Here is a 21,591-nt window from a genome sequence, read left to right as displayed (position 1 = left end):
CTTTCTACTTCTGTAAATACAATCTGCACTATGATTCTTTTTATTTTTGTTAATGATTCAGGACCTTCCTGGAAGGTCACCATTGTGAATATTTGTTTTCATCCTAGATAATTCCTAAAATCTCCAGGCTGGCCTTCGGGCACTCCAAAGCCAACTGTCTACCAGGTGTCACATCTTCTTCTGAGATGTCTACATCTGTATGTCCTGAGGTCATCTCAAAACGTGATCATCCTGGAGTGTGGTGAATCTTTCCCGCCAGCCTCATTTGCCCTACAGGGTACATTTGAGCTTTGAAGTGTCCCCCGTGGCACATACCACAGTTTCCTGCACACAGCAAGCACTAAATAAATGTTTGATCTGACTCGAATTCTCACACTTCTCTATCAACCGTAGTCCAGTGAGCCTGCCTTGGACTAGCATGTATAAACCCTGAGAGTTTTACACTTGAGCTCTTCCCCTACGCCTCTCTGTGACTGCGAATTTCTGAAGAGACAGTGGAGTAACAAAGTAGGAGTGTCTTCCAAATTAGACCGGCCTGCAAAGCAGCAGCCAGGAGAGGAAGGGAAGCATCTGACATGTAGAGGAGCAGCCCTACAACCTGGCAGTTGTCTTGTAAAGCAGACAAGTCATTCAATGCAAACAGCTTTATAAATGCTCAGGTCCAGCATAAAATGGATGGATGGATGGATGGATGGATAGGTAGACAGATGATAGATAAATTGCAGCCTCAAAGTAGAAAACAAGTTAACCGGAAAATAAAAGAAACTATAGAAAAATCATGTATTGATCCATTCAGAAAATATTTACTGAGCACTTACTATATGCCAGCTGCTGAAACCAGCAACGATTGAAGAAAAACTCCTGCCTCCTTAGAGTTCATGGGGAAGGGGCAGAGAGTGAGGGAGAGGGAGAATCCCCATGAGGCTCCGCGCTGTCAGCACAGATCCTGGCAGGGACCTGTCTCAGGAACCGTGAGATCATGGACCTGAGCCGAAATCGGGAGTCTGAGCCACCCAGGAGCCCCAACCTGGAGTTCCCCTTCAAATGGCCTCAATGCTTACCTTTAAAGGCTTGGCATACATATTTAAATTTTCAGGGTGCCCGGTAACTCAATACCTCAGCCAGTTGTAACAAGTCCTTGGAGATGGACTCTAGATGCAGGGGTCCGGAAAGGCTTCGGGGAACAGGTTACAGTTCAGGTGAAGCCAGAAGGATAAGCCAGAGAACAAGTGTTCCAGGCACGGAGCGTGCAGCATGGCCAGCACCAGCGCTCCAAGCAAACAAACCAAGCTCTTCTCCCGCAAGTAGACCTGAGGCAATACAACCTGCCAGGCCTCCTGCATTTCTCATTCTCCATCACCCTTGCCCTTGTCCATCCAGTTCCCGTCCTAACTATCTCTGTGATACCTCAAATCAAACTTCATTATACTCAGAATAATCTTTTTCAAAACCAAGCCTTTTTTGGTCAGAAGAAAAGGACAGGCTACCCCATAAAGTAATTATTAAGTACCTACTATTTCCTGGGCGCAATTCTAGATTCTGAGGATACAGCAATACATTAAAACAGGCAAGGCCTGCTGTTCCCATGGAGCTTACATTTCAGTGGAGGAAGAAATGATTTATCAAAACAAATTTCAGCTCATAAATGTGATGAATAAAATGAATAAGTTGGACTAAGGTAATGCTGATGAAATAGTGCCTAGGTTTGGGTGGGAGGGATGATATGTTTTATACTGGGTGGTTGGGGAAGGCCTGAATGACCTGGAGCAGCCCTATAAAACTTGGGGAGGAAAACATTCCAACAAGAGAAAATAGTAAGTGCAAAGGCCCTGGGGAGGAAGAGGCCGGTATGTTCTAGGACCACAAAGGAGGCAAGGGCAGCAATAGCACAACAATGGAGGGTAGTAAAAAGGGATCTCTGTAAGCAGGTGGGGGCCAGATCCTATACAGCAAAGATTAAAATAAGGAATTGTACTGTGATTCTAGGAGCAAAGAGAAATCATTGAAAAAGTAGAAACAAGGATTCAGTGGCAATTGGTTTTCCATATGAAAAATAACATAAAATTGAATTCCCAACTTACACACCGTAAATGAAAACAAATTTCAAATTGATCAGAGAGAGGATAAAAAAGAACATAATAGAATAATAGTACAAATTACAACTCATCAGATACAACTCTATATGCATGTCATTGTATTAGCTCATTTAATCTCCAAAACAACCGCACAAGTTAAATACCCTTAAATGCTCTTATTTGTACAAATGAGCAAACTAAAGCACAGAATCCTAAGCTAAGTTGCCCAGCTTTTAGTGGACAAGATGGAATTTGAATTCAGGTCACTGTACTCTAGGCCTGAGGGGATTTTTGTTTATTTGTTTTTAGAGAGAGCATGTGTGGGGAAGAGAAAGAAAGAGAGAGAATCTTAGAGAGAATCCCACCACCCTGGGATCCTGACCTGAGCAGAAATCAAGAGTCGGATGGTCAATCAACTGAGCCACCCAGCCACCGCAAGGCCTGAGTTCTTAATCATAATTGCGCTATGCAAGATTTTTTATTATGGTTTAGAATCAAAGAATGTCTTAGGCAATACACAAAAAGTACAAATCATAAAGGAAACACAGATATGTTTGACTCCATACGTTTACAAAACCTGTTTATAAAAGCTTAAATATATGCATCAGGGTAAGAAGGAACATATGCAAAGGCAGCAGTATCTGTTTTATTCACTGACATAGTCTCATTCACCTAGAGTGTAGCTGCACATAGTAGGACCTCAATAAACATATGTGGAAAGGGTGGATGATGGATGGGTGGAGGCTTATGTGGAGCCAATGTTCCAGTCTCTATGCTATGTTCTGGCAGCACAAATGTGAATCAGATGGATTTTGCTCTGTTCCCTTAAGCACCCAACCTTCCAGGTGACGCAGGTGACATGTGCAGATCCAATGGGAGGTCACCGAGAGGCTCTAATCTGAGGCACTTCGAGTTTGTACTAGGGGCTGCTGAGACCAGAGGCCAGAGACCAGTTTGGATGTGATGAGCGCTGGACCAGGGCAGAGGGAGTAGGAAGAACAGATGCTAATTCCAGACACAAGTAGATAGTAGAACAGAAGGGATCTGGCAACTGATAGGATGTCGGGGATTAGAGGTACAGACATGAAAAGACAACTCTTGGGTTTCTGGACAGATGACAAAATTGATGAACTACAAATACAGAGCAAGAGGGTGAGAAGGGGGGTAGATAAGGATTTCAGTTTGAGTTTATAATATCGGCCTTTCCATTTCCACAACTGGTAATATAATATTCACCTATTTCCTACTGGTTTCATAATTATTCAATAATATTGCTTTGAGCTTCCTAGTAAAAGATATTAGGTAATATCATGTACCAGGCTGGGGGTGGAGGAAAGAAGGAGATTTAAACTCTCCAATTATACTAAATTGGAAAACTACGGAGTTTCCACTGAACGATGATTAACCAGACATGAGCCAGATCAGTGCGTCCTTCCATACGAGGGTTTACTGAAAACTCATAGCTATCTTCATTAACTTAGTTTACATTAACCCCAGTCCCAATGGAGACGTGTTATGTTATATTAGGATCACAGCCAATGTTGGATGAAAAACTCCACTAACTCTTGAATGAAGACTAGCATAGTAACTGAAGAGAGACTCAATTAAGTGGAGCCGGCCAGCAGATAGAGGGAAGAAAGGATGCATAGGGAATTACCGCTACTGATCAGCCCAGTAAAAATAATTTTCCTATAAAAAAAAAAAAAAAACATATTCCCCGCTCTCTCCTTTAATCCATTACTCATTAATTACTGGGAAGCTTTTGAAAATGACACGTTTTTGGTTCTGAGATTCTTGTTGTCAGTTACAATTATTATTAGCGGTTTTTTTCCTCCATGGTATTCAATCCCCTGGTGCTTCTCACTTCATTCTTTTTCATAACTACTTGGATCCAGTGACCTTCAGTTGTCCCCAGTGTCTTTCACTTGCTTATCATCCACATCTTGTTAAATGGGGAAGGGTAGAACTAACAGATTGACTGTTTCCTTGAGAAAATGTTAAATATTCATATCCCTTGGCACCAGTGGTTTCCCACTGAGTCCTGAAATAAAGCAGCCATGCGTACTGTGGGCCCTGCTTTCACTCTGCTTTGTAAATCAAATGCCCCTCTCTCCTTGCCTTCGCGATGCTCCCCACACTCAAGACCTTACAATCAACGAAGGTCGTGTTCTCTTAAATTTCAGCAAAATGGCACCCACATACAGTGCAAGTCCAAGGTTGTCCCAAGATATCTGTGGAGTGCCAGGGACCTTCGGCGTGCATGGCTCTTGCTCCTTAAACCATCCATCTCGCTGTCTTCTTAGCTCCTACAACTGTTCTCTTTCCTGTTCTACGGTGACTCAGACCCCACCTTTTGAATGTCCCTGGAAATCATTCACACAGAGCATTCATGAAGGTAACAGATGTCGCTGCAGGAAAAAGTTAGAACTGAATATTAAGCATCTCAGCTGAACCGCAGGCGTCCACCCGCAATGTTCTTCCTCTGAACACACTTGCTTCCCAAACTCCTCATTTGAACATGCTGTACAATCCCGTTCTGCACGCCCAGCTGAGCCCCAGACCTTCCGTTACATATTCTAAGACTAATTAACAGCCTCCTGGATACAAAAGATCATCTACTCCGTGTCTCCCTCTTCCCAGAAAAGATAAACAGGCAGCGGCGTTAAAGTTTCGCTTCTTGCCTTCCACAAAACAGCCTCTGAGGAGCTGGGTATCTGGGTCAACAAAGTAGCCGCATCAAAGGAAGCCATTTAACCAACCCACCGAAACTAGATCTTTTCTTTGCTTTAAAAAAAAAAAAAAAAAAAATCCGGACTTCGCCACATGATCCTGGTAGTAAATATTTAAAATTCTGTTACGTACAAATGTGTCTTTCTGTTCCTCTGTACACAGCTCCTTCCCTTTTCCCCATACGCACAACGCTGGCTTCCACTCACTCTTTCATCTCCCAGATAATAACTAATCTTTTGATGTGCCAGGCACTCTATTTCCCTCTAAAAACAGTAGAACTGCAGCTGAAGAGCGTGGGGACTAGTGCCCGATTCCAAGTCAGTTTTGAGAAACTAAATACCACTATGTGTGTCTGGAACTGATGAGGAGGGAAGTTTTCCACCAGGACTAACTTCGTCTAGAGTCTAGGTCACCCCACCGCCTCTCCTGAAATCCTTCGGGCTTCACAAACGGTTACAGCCAGAAGGAGTCTGAGCTCACCGGATTCATCTGTCTCCTTTTACTGACGAAGACATGAGGCAAAGCGATTTCCCTCCTGAGTTTCGTTCAGGAAGTCCCCAGGAGACACATCCCTGGGGAGGAACCGCGGGAAGAAGGCCCTGCGGAGTCAGTGTGGGGAGCGGGCCGGCTGCAGGCTCGCCTGGTGTCGAACACCAGAACTTAAATCCCAGCAACGCCACTTGCCCACCATTTAACCTGTGTCAGGTGAGCTTAGCCACTCCGTCGACCTCGGTCTACTCCTCCGGGAACATGGGACGGTGCTCACCTCAAAGGATGACATATGAAACGACATGGATGCAAGTGACTGACTATTCTCCCCGGCACGCTTAGTTTTCTTCGTTCCTTCCTTCAGACACCCTGTCCCTCTGCGCTGGGGAATAGACAAGGTACCCGTTTATCTTTGTCATGTCTTCTAATAGCCTCTTCCTTCCGCCACGCAGGCCCCCCAGAGGCCCTCACACAGGCACACGCAACTCTGACTCCCTCCCTATGGCCGGGGCCACCCAGCCCGCTCGCCAGCACCAAGGGGGTGCCCACCATGGATCCCACGAGGGGTCCTCTGTTGACTACAAGGTCTGGCCGCGGTTCCCAATAACGACCTGCCACGTTGCACCCTCCCTGCGAGAGCCTGCGGCCCGAGAAAGGCTACAACGCCAGACACCACACCGAAGACGCTTCCTGTCTGGCTTTAATTAATTTCTTTGTTTCACTTTGAAAAGACATCTTTAGTTGTCTAATCCGCACTGTGTTTTGGCTGCAGTACAAGGCTCTAATTCAGCTGTAGAAAGTGGTTAACTTGTAGTTGAGCACTAGAGAGGTGAGAAGCCAGCCTCCTTGTCCCAGGGATCAAAGGCAGCAACACAGTGGTGAGTGCTATTCTTACTTCCGAACCTATAGGGCAAGATTTGGAGGGATTAGAGTTTCACCATTTGTGGGTACCTGGTGTGTTTAGAAATATTTAGAAAATAAACTGCCAGTGTATAATAAGATGCTGCCTCCTCAATACAGAATCAGACGATTTATGGTGTGTGCATTTCAGATTAAACAATGCTGCTAATGATGAGAAAGGACACATTGGTGTTTCAGTATGGATCTTTCTGAGAGCCACTAGGGGAATCTTATAAACAGCCACAGAAAGCCAGGAAGGACCTTGGCACTTTCCCAATGCTGAGTACAGGAAGATCTGTTCCGTAGATATGGCCATCACCTGATACATATTCAATAAATATTTGTTAAATGAACAAATAAATAAATGAATGGAAATGACGCAGTCATATCTAGCCATTTTCATGTGTGATCCCACCTTGCAAAGACTTGTTTAAAAACCTGAGTTAGATTCTTAGTCACTATGACCTAGACCACGATTTCCCAACCTACGTGTCTGCTAGGATCTAATCCCTCCCAGACTCACTAGCAGCGCTCTGTCTTGAGGACAGCTCTCCGTGGGCTCAGCAGTGGTAGAAGGGAGTCTGTCTTCCCCTCTCCTTCCCCACACCTGCTTCTCTTGCTCTCACCTCTGCTTGCTACTTCAGGCCCCTCCAGGGTTTGACGAGAGTGAAAGCATGGCGAAGGGGGGCAAAAAAGAAAGAAGGGAAACACCTTGAACCCAGTGGTCCCCTCACTCTGTCATGGCGGGCATCCAGATGGTAGCTCTTCGAGGGAGAGAATTAGTGGGACCTCCAGGGATGGTCGAAGGGGACATCTGCGTTGCCCCAGTGGCAGCCACTTGTGCTGGCCTCATTTCCTGCCCCCGGAAAATACCCCACAGCCTCACATTGGTCGTATTAGTCAGGATCTGATTTGGAAAACAGAAACCATCTATTTATTCTTACAAGATGGAATTTAAGGGTCTTGATCATGTTATTGAATTGCTGAGAAGCCAGCCAGGGAATGGCGAGGCATTCTGGAGGCCCTCAAGGTCAGGAAAGGCACTACCATCTCCAGGTTGGAGGGGAGAGGGAAGAGGCAGCATTATCAGAGGCCGGGCACCTGGTAGAAGCAAGAGCCCAGGCAGAGCCGGGGTGGAGGTGCTTTACTGAGCCCCCACGGAAACGTTGTAGCTGCTGCCTAATACGACACCCCAAGCAGAGAGACAGACACATTCTGGCTCCTTCCTTCCTCCTGCCCCCTAATCTCCTACCCATGTGTCCCATTGGCTGAACCCAGCCAGAAACCAATAGACAACGGAGTCTAGAAAGAGAAAAAAGTAGTTATTCTGTCTGCTTCTCTGCACCCCACATTGGGACAGCCATAGAACTGGAGTCATGCAGCCTGACCCTCTGGCTCCTCTCCTACCAGCAAGCGTGTGCTTGTTCCAACCCTCAGCCAGTGATGCACAAGAAGGGGCCCCTAGAAAGCCAGACCTTTCCTTCCCAAGTGGCTAGATTGCATCTTATTTTTTTTTTAAACGTTTATTTATTTTTGAGACAGAGAGAGACAGAGCATGAACAGGGGAGGGGCAGAGAGAGAGGGAGACACAGAAAATGAAACAGGCTCCAGGCTCTGAGCTGTCAGCACAGAGCCCGACACAGGGCTCGAACTCACGGCCCGTGAGATCATGACCTGAGCTGAAGTCGGACGCTTAACCGACAAAGCCACCCAGGCGCCCCTCATCTTATTTTCTCACTCTGGACCAACTGATGATAAAATTTGGTACCAAGGCTACCCCTTTCTGGTCCTATTAGCAGTAAAAGCACATGTCCAGAAAACAAAGCAGTCAGTTCAAGCTTATCTCCGTCACTGAGCACTGACTAGAAGAGTTACTACATACACACAAGAATCATACTGAACTGGGTGGCATCAGGGGTTTGCAATAGAACATCACTACTGCAAATGCAGCCTCCTCCCAAAGCAAGGGTCCTTCCACACTATTCTCCACACTTTTTTTGGTGCGTGTTCTTTCCACACAGCCTTCAGAAGCTGTGTGGAAGCAGTCAGAAGCTATGTCAGCACCACACAGACAAATTAGAAATTGCTAAAAAAAAAAATTTCACCTTGGTTGGGGTTTAGACTTGCAGCATCCAGGATGCTATAACAGGATGGCACTCTCAAAAAAATCAAAGTGACTCAAAATCTTATTTTCTAACTCACCCTGGCAATTGGTCACCAGTCTAAACGGATGTGACGTACCTCCCATAGAGTAAGTTAACAAACTAAAAAGTAGCCAAGAGGAAGCCAAGGGGCCAGAGAGAAAAGCCAAGCTGGTTGGGTTAGAAGACATTTGTCATCGTTTTGCTATCTGGTGGCCAACCATTCCCCCACAACATACACACACAACACTCCCACCACATACACACACTTACTGGAATCTGTTCTTCCTCGTGGGAGATTTCTCAGTGTGAACTGTGGGCTACACAGCAGGGTGAGCTCCAGGGGCCGGACTGTTCCTCTCCAGCTAAGGGAGTGGGCACGTGACCAACCCTATGTTCGTCCCGGGGCTTTGACTCTCCAGCCAGCAACACAAGGACTGAGGTCAGGCGCTTGGCAGAAGCAGGGGTGGCACAATGTCGGGACATTTCTGTAGCGTCCCCTCCTCCGCGCTCCCAGCTCTGAGGTGTCTGTGTTCCCTTGCTTCCTGATGGTCTTCTCAGCCCAGACTTTAGCCCCCAGCCAATCTGCATCCTCAGGATCCACCAAAGCGAATCGGCCCCTCTCAACTGCCACCCAGAGTCCTGATGGACACCATATGAATCCACTCTTCCGTCCACTCTTCCCCCCAGCAAGGTTGAAAAGAATTGAAGCTAAAGCCTGCTGTGTTTCTTCTGAAAACACACCCTGGGGATTTCAGAGATTCCCCGTTCTTGGGATCCACAGAGTTGTTCATATTTCCTACACTGAAGCACCTGTTCTCGTCTCCTGTAGTTCGGTAAAACGCTGGCACTTAGCATTAGCTCTGTTATATTCACGAAGGTCTTTTCGATCTTGTGGTTAATTTACCGTAAAGTCACAATTTAAAGAAGGTGGAAACATCTCCTTTTCATAGAGTCAGAGAAGTTGTGTAGAGAAAACTTTAGAGGTGCCCCAATCCAACAGCCCCATTTTACAATGTTCAGAAAACACTCCTCCTTCTTGGGAAAAGCAAGGAAATTCTGTACGAGGACATAGCCTCTGTTCCAAAGTTATTCATGCCTTAAAACAGGATTAAAAATCAATTTCCTTTTCTCCACACTATGGGGTGTGTCTCAAGCTTAATTAGATAAAATTTTTCTAAGAATTCTAGGGGTAAATTATCTACATTATGTGCATACAGACGCTTGTCATTTGTCACTCACCTAGGCTTTTTAATTACAGTCTCTGCCCCAGCAGCTCCATTGTGCCCTGCCCTTTCCAACCCCACCCTGGCCCAATCTCCACACAACCATAATGGCAGCCCCTCTAAATGCATTCCCTCTAAACCCGGTCATACTGCTCCTCTGTTTATGTCCGTGAGTAGCTCCCCATATGTGGCAGGCAGAATGGTAGCTCCCCCAAAATGCCCACACCCTAATCCCCAAAATCTATAAATCTGTAGAAATTTAGATGTCCAAGGAGCTGTTGAAATTGCAGATGAAATTAAAGCTGCTCACCAACTGACCTTGGAATGAGGAGATTATCCTGGATTATTCCCATGGGACCAATCTCATCAGAAGGGACCCTCAAAGTGGAAGGAGGAAGCAGAAGCCACAGAGGGACATGAAAACACCATGCTGCCTGCTTTGAAGATGGAGAAGGAGCCATAAGCAAAAGAATGCATGTGGCTTCTGGAGGCTGGAAAAGGCGAAAGAAAGAAAGAAAGAAAGAAAGAAAGAAAGAAAGAAAGAAAGAAAGAAAGAAAGAAAGAAAGAAAGAAAGAAAGAAAGAAAGAAAGGAAGGAAGGAAGGAAGGAAGGAAGGAAGAAAGAAAGAAAGAAAGAAAGAAAGAAAGAGAAAAGGAAAGAAAAGAAAAGAAAAGAAAAGAAAAGAAAAGAAAAGAAAATCAGGTTCTTTCTAGAGCCTCCAGAAAGGAACATGGGCAGCCCTGCAGACACCTTGGGTTTTGCCCATTGAGACACCAGACTTCTGAGCACCAGAACTATGAGATGGTAATTTGGGGGGTTAGGTGATATATTGCAGCAGCAAGAAGAAATGATTACACCATCATATACAAGGCTTCCAAGGATGAAACTCTGCTTACCATTCTAGCTTCAACTGCCCCCACCCCTCCTCTCCCACCCACACCAGAGCCATGCTGGGGTAGTTCCCCAGGCCACAGCACATACTACCAGCCCTCCGCCAGGAACGCCTGCCCCATGTCCTCACCTAGCTAGCTCCTATTTGAAGGAGTTCAAGACATGCCACCCCAAAATATGCCCCTTTGGTATACTGATTATTTTTGAGTTAAAGGCCCTTAACAAAAAAAAAAAAAGCAGGTGCAAGAAGGACAGTCTGACCTTCCTTTCTCTTCCTAAAAGCCAAAGATAAAACTCTCACGTGAACGGGTCCCTCCCTGTAACAGGAGAAAGAAACATTCTTATCATCAGAGACAGGGAGTCCAAGCTAAGAGCAATCTGGACATACAGACCTTATTAAAATAACTCTTCCTTCCTTTAGTGGTCCCCTCCTTTCAAGTATTTTAGTTACCTCTCCACAATTGCAACTCTGTGTTCAACCTAGTATATAAGCACTTGGCCTGCTCACTTCTTTTTCTTCAATTTTCTCTGGAGGCTCCCATGAACATATAAGTAACATTCTTATACTTTTCTCCTGTTAATCTGTCTTATATTGGTCCCAGTTGGAGCCCTTAGGAGAGTGGATGAAAATTTTGCCTACCCTCCATACTTATCCTACCCAAGTCAGACGTCAGCTATGGGAAGCCCGCCCTGATTCCCCAGGAGAAGCTTGCTAATTCCACAGAACCCTGTGTTTACCTCTGTTTTGGCATTTATTACCCTGTGTGATATGTGGTTATTTTCTCCTCCCCCTAGTGAAACTGAAATCATACCCAAGTCCTAGTACAATAAGTGGATGTTGAAGTAATAGTTTAATATATTATAATATATTTAATATATATAAACCCCATGAAGACAATTTTGTCTGTTTTATTTGCTGCTGAACACCCCCCCACAATGTTCCCTAAAACAATGCCTCGAATATAAGAGGAGCTCAAAACTTTTTAAATTAGTAAGTGAATAAATGCCTGAATGAACAGAAAATCTGGGCATAGTCTCAGACGTGACATTAAAATGATGAGAGAGATCAGGGAGTTTCCCCGCATGACTCTCTGAGAGCAGCTCCTCCCCCAGCAGGTGGAAAAATGGACCGGGAAATCTAAGACTCTGTAATTGTGGGATTGCCTTCCATCTTATGCTAACAAAAAATAAGATGAGATAGAAAGAGGCAGTCCTTGTTGCTACTTGTCAATTCCAAGTGTTAGCTGGAGTTGCCTGGCCCAGGAGCTAAAGATGAGGTCAGGCTGACCCTTTTTCCATGCCCTGCAAGGTCTAAAATGCTGCCATTTTTTTTTTTTTTTTAATTCTCATGACCATTGTCGGCTCTGACTCATGCCTCTGCAATCATCTACAAAGTTTAACTATTCAAACAACAAAAAAGTCTATATTTTTTTTAATATAATAGACTTCATTTAAGCATTTGTAGTATATGTGTATGTGGTAGGCAATATTTGCAGAGTAGGGTGGGATCGAGGGAAGAGAGGTATGGAATTTCTGCCAGCTACTTAACCGCAATTAGTTTTTAGTCCTGCTATCTCATTAAAGTCTTGTTAAATTAAATTTCCTCCCCCCCCCCCCACACAGCACATTACCATAGAAAGAAAATGAAATCCCCATCTTTGTCTTTATAGTTGTGGTTACCTTGTATCCCAAATAGTTCACCAAGGATTATCAGCCTTAAAAGGTTTTAGTGAAATAATTTTTTAGAGTCTTTACTGCAGATAAGGATCTTGCTTCTTATCAGTGTCCCCATTTCAAAAACTCATAATCCTTGAACCAAATGTGACTCATCAGTTAGCTCAATAGATTGAGGACTTTCCCAGGAGGCTTCTTGATTCATATACACCCAGCCCCCCTACTGGACCTATGTAGGCCTCCAGATACGCCCAGATATGCTGAACCTTGAATATCACAGCCTGCCTCGTGCCTAAAACCTCAATTACAAACATGTAAGCCTGAACATTCAACTAACACGTTTTCTAATATATTTTAAACAAATACAACCTACCATGACAAATAAGTACATTTAGAAAGGTTGTAGGACACTAGGCCAACACTCATAATCAATAGTATTGCTATATACAACCAATGAGAAATAGGAAAATAAACTTTTAGGAAATGTCATTTACAGTAGCATAAATAAACATAAAATGTTTAGGAATAAATTCAACAAAACAGACGTGGGACATATGAGCCCAAAATTTCAAACTGTGGACGAGGGCAACTACAGAAGACCCAAATAAATGGACAGACATAGGGTGTTCGTGGATCAGAAGACTCAATATCACTAAGATGTAAACTCTCCACAAATTGATTTGTGGATTTAATCCAACCCCCAACAAACCCCAGCATGATTTTTTTGGTAGAAATTGATAAGCCGATCCTAAAATTCATACCCCAAATCAAAGAAGCTCAAATAGCCAATTTTATTATAAAAAGAATAAAACTGGAGGATTTATACTCCCTAATGTCAAGACTTACTATAAAACTACAGTAGTCAAGACAGTGTGGCACTAGGTGTAAAGATAAATCCATACATCAATGGTTCATAGAAACAGAGAACCATGTATAGGGTCAACTGGTGTTTACCAAAGATACCAAGGTAGTTCAATGGAAAAAGGATAGTCTTTTCAACAACCAATGCAAAGACAGCTAGATAACCTTATGTGAAAAGAATGAACATTTTCATTTACCTTAAACTAAACCCAAGAATTAACTCAAAGTAGATCATAGACACAAGTGTAAGAGCAAAAACTATAAAACTCCTAAAAGAAAACCAGAGAAAATCTATGAGATCTTGGAGGAAGCAAAACTGAACACTTATGTCAGAACTTCATTCTCAGACTACATGCATTTGATTTTGTGTAAATTATACTTCAATAAAGTTAACCAAAAAATCCATCCAAATTTGGTACTTAAATGGGTATCTTTTGTTTTCTTTTTCCTTCTTTCCTTCCTCTTTATTTTTTTTTTAATTTTTTTTAATGTTTATTTATTTTTGACAGAGAGAGAGAGACAGGGCATGAGTGGGGGGAGGGGCAGAGAGAGAGGGAGACACAGAATCTGAAACAGGCTCCAGGCTCTGAGCTGTCAGCACAGAGTCCGAGCCCGACGCAAGGCTCGAATTCACAGACTGCGAGATCATGACCTGAGCCGAAGTCGGACGCTCAACCAACTGAGCCACCCAGGTGCCCCATCTTTCCTTCCTCTTTAGTCTCATTTGCCTTCATTTAGTCTTGACTTCAAAGTGTTTGCTCTTGCACCTAGAATGTTCTACTGCTACCCTTGGCAGGACAGGCCATTTCTCATCATTCAGCTTCAGTTCAGGTGGGACCACTGGAGAGGTTTTTTTCCTAGATATCCTCGGTAGTCCTTATCACGTCTACGCTTCACTCCTGCCATTATTAGTCATGTCCCATCCTGTTTCTCTGTTTATTTTCTTACTCAGATAAGAACTATTGCCAATAAGAAAAAAATTGGTTTAATTTATATAAATTATATTTATATGAATGTATATGTCAATTATATTTATATGAATATATAAAAATTATATTTATATGAATATATAAAAATTATATTTATATGAATTATAATATATAATTATATATTATATAGAATTATAAATTATATATTATAATTTATATTATAATATATAATTTATTATATACTATATATATAATATAAATATAAATTTATATTATATTTATTATATATAATTCTATATAATATATAATCTATAATTCTATATAATATATAATAAAATTATATTATATAATATATAATAAAATTATAAAAATTATAATTTATATATATTTATATAAATAATAGCACCAGAATGTGAACCGCACAAGGGCAGGGAGTATCTCTTTGCACTCTGTTTCTATCACCTACAACCGTGCCCGGTAGGAATTTCACAATTTTTTTTTTTAAATAAATGAGCTAGACCTTTTTTTTTTTTTTTTTTACCAGTGTGAAATGTCTCTTTTTTCTTAGGAAAATCCAATTGGTTTCAGATCAATGGGGGTGTTACTCCACCTGCTATGCTATAGATTTCCTTCGGATCCCATCAATGACCCGCTTTCTCATATGAAGTACAGCATGTTAATATCCTACTTAATCCAGTCTTGGTCTGGAAAGCTTCTGTGTTGGTGATTTGTCTTCTCTGTTTCCCTGCCTACATGCAAGTCAGAATCAAGTCCATCCTCGTGCTCTAAAACAAATGCATGAAGGGTAAACGTCTCTGAGACCTTTAGAAAAAATCTGAGATGATATCTGTGTCTGTTTTCTGTTTTCCCTGGCACTAGAACTTTCCAACATTTTCAAACATCTATAAAGCCATGGTCTTCCCTTCCTAAATCCCAGTGAGTTTTACTGAAACAAGTTGTGCTTGTCTAACATCCTCCCTATTACGATTATTAACCACTCCCAACAGCGAAAATCAGATCTATTCTATTGGATCAAGGACTTGTTTACATTTCTTTTACATTTTACTTTGGGAAAAAAGGACCCTTCCTAATGGATTAGTAGAATTCTATTCCTGTGTCTCTATCAATGTAGTAGTATCTGAATTAAGGACAAAATGTATATGACTCATCTAAAAGTACATATGATTTTCGATAAACTTGTCTCACCCAAGTGAGAGAATTTAAATGTAAAGTGAAGCTTGGATCATGCTACAATTGTCAAAGAACGAGGAGTATCTTGGAACCAAAGTTCTCTCTCCAAAATTCTAACTCACCAGATAGACTTGATCTTCTTAGATGAGCTCCCAGGCATATGCCAGGCATAGAGGACAATAAAATAAAAATTTCTTGTTTTTTAAAAACAATCTAAGGAAAGAGGGAAGAATTATTTTACTCTAGACCTAAAATAACTACATGAGCTTCAAAAGATCAAACAAATGTTTGAAAGCACCCTAAGAGTTACAAACTTTAACCCTAGAAAAAGCAAAAGCAAATTTTGGTGAGTGAAATTCCAAGACAATATTATTTTTTTCAGAGAATAATAGTGAGGCTGCCAGAGTGCCCTATGTTCTGAATTTATGGTTAATCCTAAAGAAGCCAGAAAGAAAAGACCTATATGACTAATATTCAAAGGAAATAAAAGAGTTGGGTAGACTCTGGTGTACACGCCTATAATTCCTTACATTGCAGTCAAGTGACTTAGCAGTTCTATAACTGATGGAAGAGATATTTTATGCTAGATCTAGTCATTTAATTCAATTGTTCTTAGTCCCAGTAATGTGACCTATACTGTCTAGGGCCCATTGGAAGGATCTTGTAAAATGTAAAAAGGCTTTGCTCCCTAGGACAAAATCTTCATAGGAGAAATGCATGAGTCATTGGGTAGCAAAAGATTTTATAAACAGAAGAGCAATAGCGAAGCTTGACGAAGAATGATGTGCTATTCTCCTATATAGGGATACGATGGCTCTTGTATACTCAAGTACCCACAACAAATATCAGGAAATTACTCCCAAAAGGAAAATCAGGATATTTTACCAGATGGAGAAATGGATGCTGGACATGGAAAAACAACAGCCTTGTGCCTAGATCCCTGGCCCCTGAGCTCTGCCCGTCTGCCTGGATCTGTTCATCTACCCTGTTGCTGGTTACTGAAAATTGGGATTGATATTCTGGTGTCCCTCAAACATTATATCAAAGAAGTAACAATGACTCGACTATTTCTATTCGTGGAACCCTTTGAAAACTCGAATTTTGGGCGGTAAAGGTATTAAGAGTTCAAAATGACACTAAATAAGTTAGCGATAATGACAACATGGTCACTACTTCAGTTTAACAATGTCTCACAGTGTCTATAAAACAATCCTCTAATTACACGGTCACTGGCAATTAGGAGTCTAACCACATGGTCTTTTCTACTCTTGGAGTAGCATGTTGCGTGTTTCAGTAAACATTCAATCTGTGGCTCTCCTCTTTTGCCTCCTGCTAGCAGGGCTGAACCCCTGCTCTATACTATGCCCTGCTCAGCTCAAAATTCCATCTGAAAGATTTATTGTAATACCAAATATACTCACCAGTATATGATTATATTCTACACCTTGACCCTAATGACAGCAAAACCACATAAACCATCTCTAATCTATAGCCCAATATACCATTTGCCTAACTCTACCTACTTCAGGATGTGTGTGATACGTAATATGAGAGAAAAGGAATTTTATCAAATACATTTGGGAAATACTGGATTGAACAAATTAAAACTAATTTCTATTCTGCAGAGCCTTTCATATGCCAATGTGCATACAAACCTCCAAGATGTAATTATCAGTGTTTACCAAAGTTATTTGACCATGAAGCCCTTTGACTTAGAAGAGTATCTTAGAGCCAGTATACCATGGAATATACTTCGGCCTTCTCACTCTTCCCAGTCCCTATGCTACCATGATGCTCAGGACCCTGGCCAAATCTCTCTCTCTCTCTCCCTTCCTCTTTCCTACCTCCTTCCCCACCTTGGTGATATTGCCTATGCTCTAACCATAATGAGTTTGCCATTCCCTAAAACATCTACGTACATTAAAAAAAACCCACACACATACAAAACCTCCACTTGGAATATGCTATACTTAAATTTCTACATTGGGAACCTCTCCTAGGAAAATAAATTAATCATTGCTTCCTCTGTACTCCTTCTGCAATTAAAGTGTACATTACTATAATTATATTTTGTTGTAATTATTTGTCTTTTTCTCCACTGTATTTAGAGCTACCCATAGGCAGATAATATATTATCTATATATGTATTCCCAGTGCCTAGCACAGTGCTGACTATAGCAGAAGAAAACATTCTGAATTTAACTCCCTTGAGACAATGACGCACATATCCATCTGCAGAAAAAAATAATCTAGAGGATAATACTATTAGGGATGCTTGATATGGGTGTGTTCAATATAATATAATGGTTGGTTTATTGACTCATTAATTCACTTGAAGATTATTATTCAGTGAACCTATATTTTGTGCAGGGCACTCCGAAAGTATGCAAAGTGTAATCAAGCATAATTACAATCTCAAAGCTTTGGGAAAGTCAGAAAAGTAGATATCATCCTTGACCCCTGGTTGCTTATATCAATCCATCATCAAGGACCATCAATCTTAACTACTTCACAACTGTGACACTTCTCCATCACCACTGCTACCTCTCTTGTCCAAGGAACCAGTCTCTCTCACCTGGACCACTCTAACCCCACTCAGTCCCTATTCCACACAGCAGCAGAAAGATCTTTCCAAAATGCCAGTCTGTGTTTGTCACCCCACTATTCAAAACCTTTCAATGGCTCCCCATTGCTCTTAGAATAAAGACCAAAATCATTCAACTATCTTCAAGGTCTTGAATGGTCCGTCCCCTGCAAATAGCTGGTTTCATCTTGCAGCATTGGCACCTTGCTACCCATATCCTAGCCAAACTGACTTTCTTTATATCCATAAAATCTGTGTTTGCTCTACCTGGAATGACCTTCCTTCTCACTACATTTTTACGTAATTCCTTATCTTTTAGAATTAAACCCCAGCATTTCTTTCTTAGGGAAGACTCCCAACCCCTTCTTCCAGTCTAGGTCAGCTTCTTTGTTAATTTGCCCTCAAAAGAACCGTGTTTCTTTCTCTTATAGCAGATATAATTTATATTTTATATACATAAGTTTATAATTATACATTTATATGATTTCATAATTAATATCTGTCTGTTCCACTTAACTGCAAGCTTCATGAAAGTAGGGGTTTTTGGGGGGGGGGTGTTTGTCATCATATACTCAGCATTTAGTACAAATAGTGTCTACAATGATATAAATCATACAAATAAATAAATAATATAAATAAATAAATGGGCACCATAAGAAAAGTTCATTAACATGCTAGCTGAGATCAGAAGAGGAAGAGGTTACATTTAGCTGAAGGAATCAGGCAAGACTCTATGACAATGGGAGTCAACTTGGCTACACTCTGGAGTCACCTGGGAAATATTAAACCATACTGATGCAGGTGCTCAAGAAATTAAGCATAGAACTACCACATAATTCACCAATTCCACTTCTGGACATATACACACACAAAAATTGAAAGCAGGGACTTGAACAAATATTTGTACACCAGTGTCTGTGGCAGGATATTCACAATAGCCAACAAAACGTAGAAACAACTCAACTGTCCATTAACAGATGAATAAACAAAATGTGCCACATACATACAATGGTGTATTGTTCACCCTTAAAAAGGAAGGAAATTCTGACATGTTACAACATGGATGTAACTGGAAGATGTTATATTAGGTGAAACAAGGCAGCCACAAATGGACAAATATTTTATGATTCTAATTATATGGGGCACCTAGAACAGGCAATTCCTAGAGACAGAAAGTAGAATGGTGGTTACCAGGGATTGAGGAAGAGCAGGGAGAGGAGATATGACATCTAAAAGTAGTCACATGGGGCGCCTGGGTGGCTCAGTCGGTTGAGCGTCGAACTTTGGCTCACGGCTCTTGAGTTCCAGCCCCACGTCAGGCTCTGTCCTGACAGCTCAGAGCCTGGAGCCTGCTTCGGATTCTGTGTCCCCTCTCTCTCTGTCCCTAACCCACTCGCATTCTGTCTCTGTTTCTCTCAAAAATAAATAAACATTAAAAAAACAATTTTTAAATAAATAAATAAATAAAAGTAGTCACATAAGCCGGAGAACCCGGGACATGAGGAAAAGTGCACACATGCACACGCAGCCAGGGAAGATGTATCAGCAACTAACATAAGCATAACATGTAGCTCAAGAAAACAGAATTGAGAGTTTCTTCATATTTATGGTCAATTGATTTTTGGCAAGGATACCAAGACAATGCAATGAGCAAAGAATAGTCCTTTCAACAAATGGTGGTGAAACAATTGGACCTCAACATACAAAAGAATGAAATTGGACCCCTGCCTGACCCTGTATAAAAAATTAAACTCAACACTCTTAGAATAAACCACAGGCATAAATCCTTATGACTATGGAATAGATGGTTTTTTAAAAATAACACAAAAGCAATAGCAGTAAAATAAAAAATAGACAAATTGGACTTTATCAAAATTAAAAACTTTTATGCTTCAAAGGACACCATCAAGAAAGTAAAAAGACAACCCCAAAATTGGAGAAATTATTCTTTTTTTTTTTTTTTTTTTTTTTTTTTAAAGGAAGGGAGGTGCACCGTTCCCGGAAGTACTGCAATACCGGGTCGATGCGCGGAGTGGACGGGAGCAAGCCCCTATTCCATCTCCCGGCTCCAAAAATCCATTTAATATATTGTCCTCGGATAGAGGACGTATCAGATATTAAACTGATAAGAACAGATACTTCACTTGATCTTAGCCAAAAGGCCAAGAAGCGATGGAGAAATTATTCTTAAATCATGTAACTAACAAGAGACTTATATCTAGAATATATATAAAATTCGTATTACTGACTAATAAGGAAATAACCCAATGTTTTAAATGAGCAAAAATCTGAATACATATTTGGGCAAAGAAGATATATGAATGGCCAAAAAGCACATGAAAAGGTGCTCAACATTGTCAGCCATCAGAGACATGCAAATTAAAATTAAAAACCTACTACTTCACGCACACCAGGATGTCTCTAATTTAAAAAGTAGATAATAGGAGACTACTGGGAAAGATGGCAGAGTAGGAGCCCAGGCTCATCTCGTCCCACAGACACACCTAAATAACCCCAAAAAATGACCTCAAAATTGGCAGAACAGACTCTTCACAGCTAAATGTAGAGAAGAGGCCACATCGAAGAGGATAGGACGGGTGGAGACATCGTTGGGATACAAACTGACCCATAGGACTGTCTACAGGAGGGTAGGACATTATGTGCACAGAGAGGGGAGAGGAGCAGATCCCATACCAGGCATCCCAGGCACAGCAGGCCTGCACCGAGAAGGTCCCCGTAACATTTGGCTTTGAAAACTGGAGGGGCCTAACTTTATGAGTTCTTAAAATCAGTAGGACTTAATACCTGGAACTTCAAAAATCAGCAGGCTTCACTCTGGAAAAGCTGGAGGGTGATAGGAAACTGAGTCCCCACCCTTAAACACACAGCATAACAAACAGCCCCTCTGAGATACCAGATACAGCACAGAAGCAGGAGTTTGAAAAACACCTGGAGGATGTGGGAGGAAGATTTGTTTACTAATCTTAGAGCATGTGCTAGAGGGTCAAGGATCTTTGGGAGACGCTTCCAGGAACAAAGTTGCTGGCAGGGACCATTTCCCTCTCCTGCCCCCAGCCTAGATACGTGGACACCTGCAGAAACGAGCACAGCACAGACACTATCCACCCATCTTGCTAACAGCGTGCCCTGGCCTGCATTCCCCTGTGGACATGCACTCCAACATGCCCTCAGCAGGAGTCCATCCAAAATGGTGCCACAAACCTGGCAGTGTGCAAGCAGCCCTGACGGGGGCCAGCATCACTCCAAGGCGACTTCTGCCACAAGATGGGAAGGCAACCACACACATCAGTCACCAAGACTGCAGCCCTAGACGTGGGCTGGGGGCAAACATGGAATGCGACCGTAGGTCTTGCCTAACAACAAAAGCTCCTCAGGGGACAACACAGGGAAAAGTGCCCTGCATTTTGGTGCTCGTGGCTCTGGCACGTACCTGGTCTGACACAACTCAAGCCCAAGGCTGGCCCCAGACTGGCCCACTAAAAACACACACAGTTGCAGACTACAGGACTGAAGGAAAAAGCAGCTCAGCCACGACAGCAGGATGCAGGCAACACACATAGGAGACACCCCTGAAGTGCAAAGTTCTGGTGAACAGGGGACGTGGCACTGCAGGGCACTACAGGACCTCTTCTTCATAAGACCCAGAGACATAGCTGACTTTCCTAACACACAGAAACAGACACAGAAATTTAGACAAAAATGAGGAGGCAGAAGAATACATCTCAAATGACAGAACAGCACAAAATCACAGCAAGAAAGCTAAATGGAACAGAGATAAGTAATACGCCTGATAAAGAATTTAAAGTAATGGTCAAAAAGATACTCACTGGATGTGAGAAAAGAGTGGAGGACCTCAGTAAGAGCCTCAATAAACAGGAA

At 42.1% G+C, this 21,591-nt stretch overlaps 1 non-coding gene across 1 annotated transcript; it reads right to left on the bottom strand.

The window, feature by feature from the left end:
* Positions 1 to 19,673: 19,673 nt before the first annotated feature.
* Positions 19,674 to 19,865, bottom strand: LOC128775377 (U2 spliceosomal RNA). Its single transcript, XR_008420107.1, has one exon. It is a non-coding gene; the product is annotated as a U2 spliceosomal RNA (small nuclear RNA).
* Between the last annotated feature and the right edge of the window lie 1,726 nt (positions 19,866 to 21,591).

This window comes from Panthera pardus, unplaced genomic scaffold (genome assembly GCF_024362965.1).
Source record: "Panthera pardus isolate Hobbes unplaced genomic scaffold, ASM2436296v1 HiC_scaffold_7, whole genome shotgun sequence".
Classification (NCBI taxonomy): Eukaryota; Metazoa; Chordata; class Mammalia; order Carnivora; family Felidae; genus Panthera; species Panthera pardus.
Note: the sequence above shows the minus strand (reverse complement) of the source record. Positions and strands in the feature narration are given on the sequence as shown.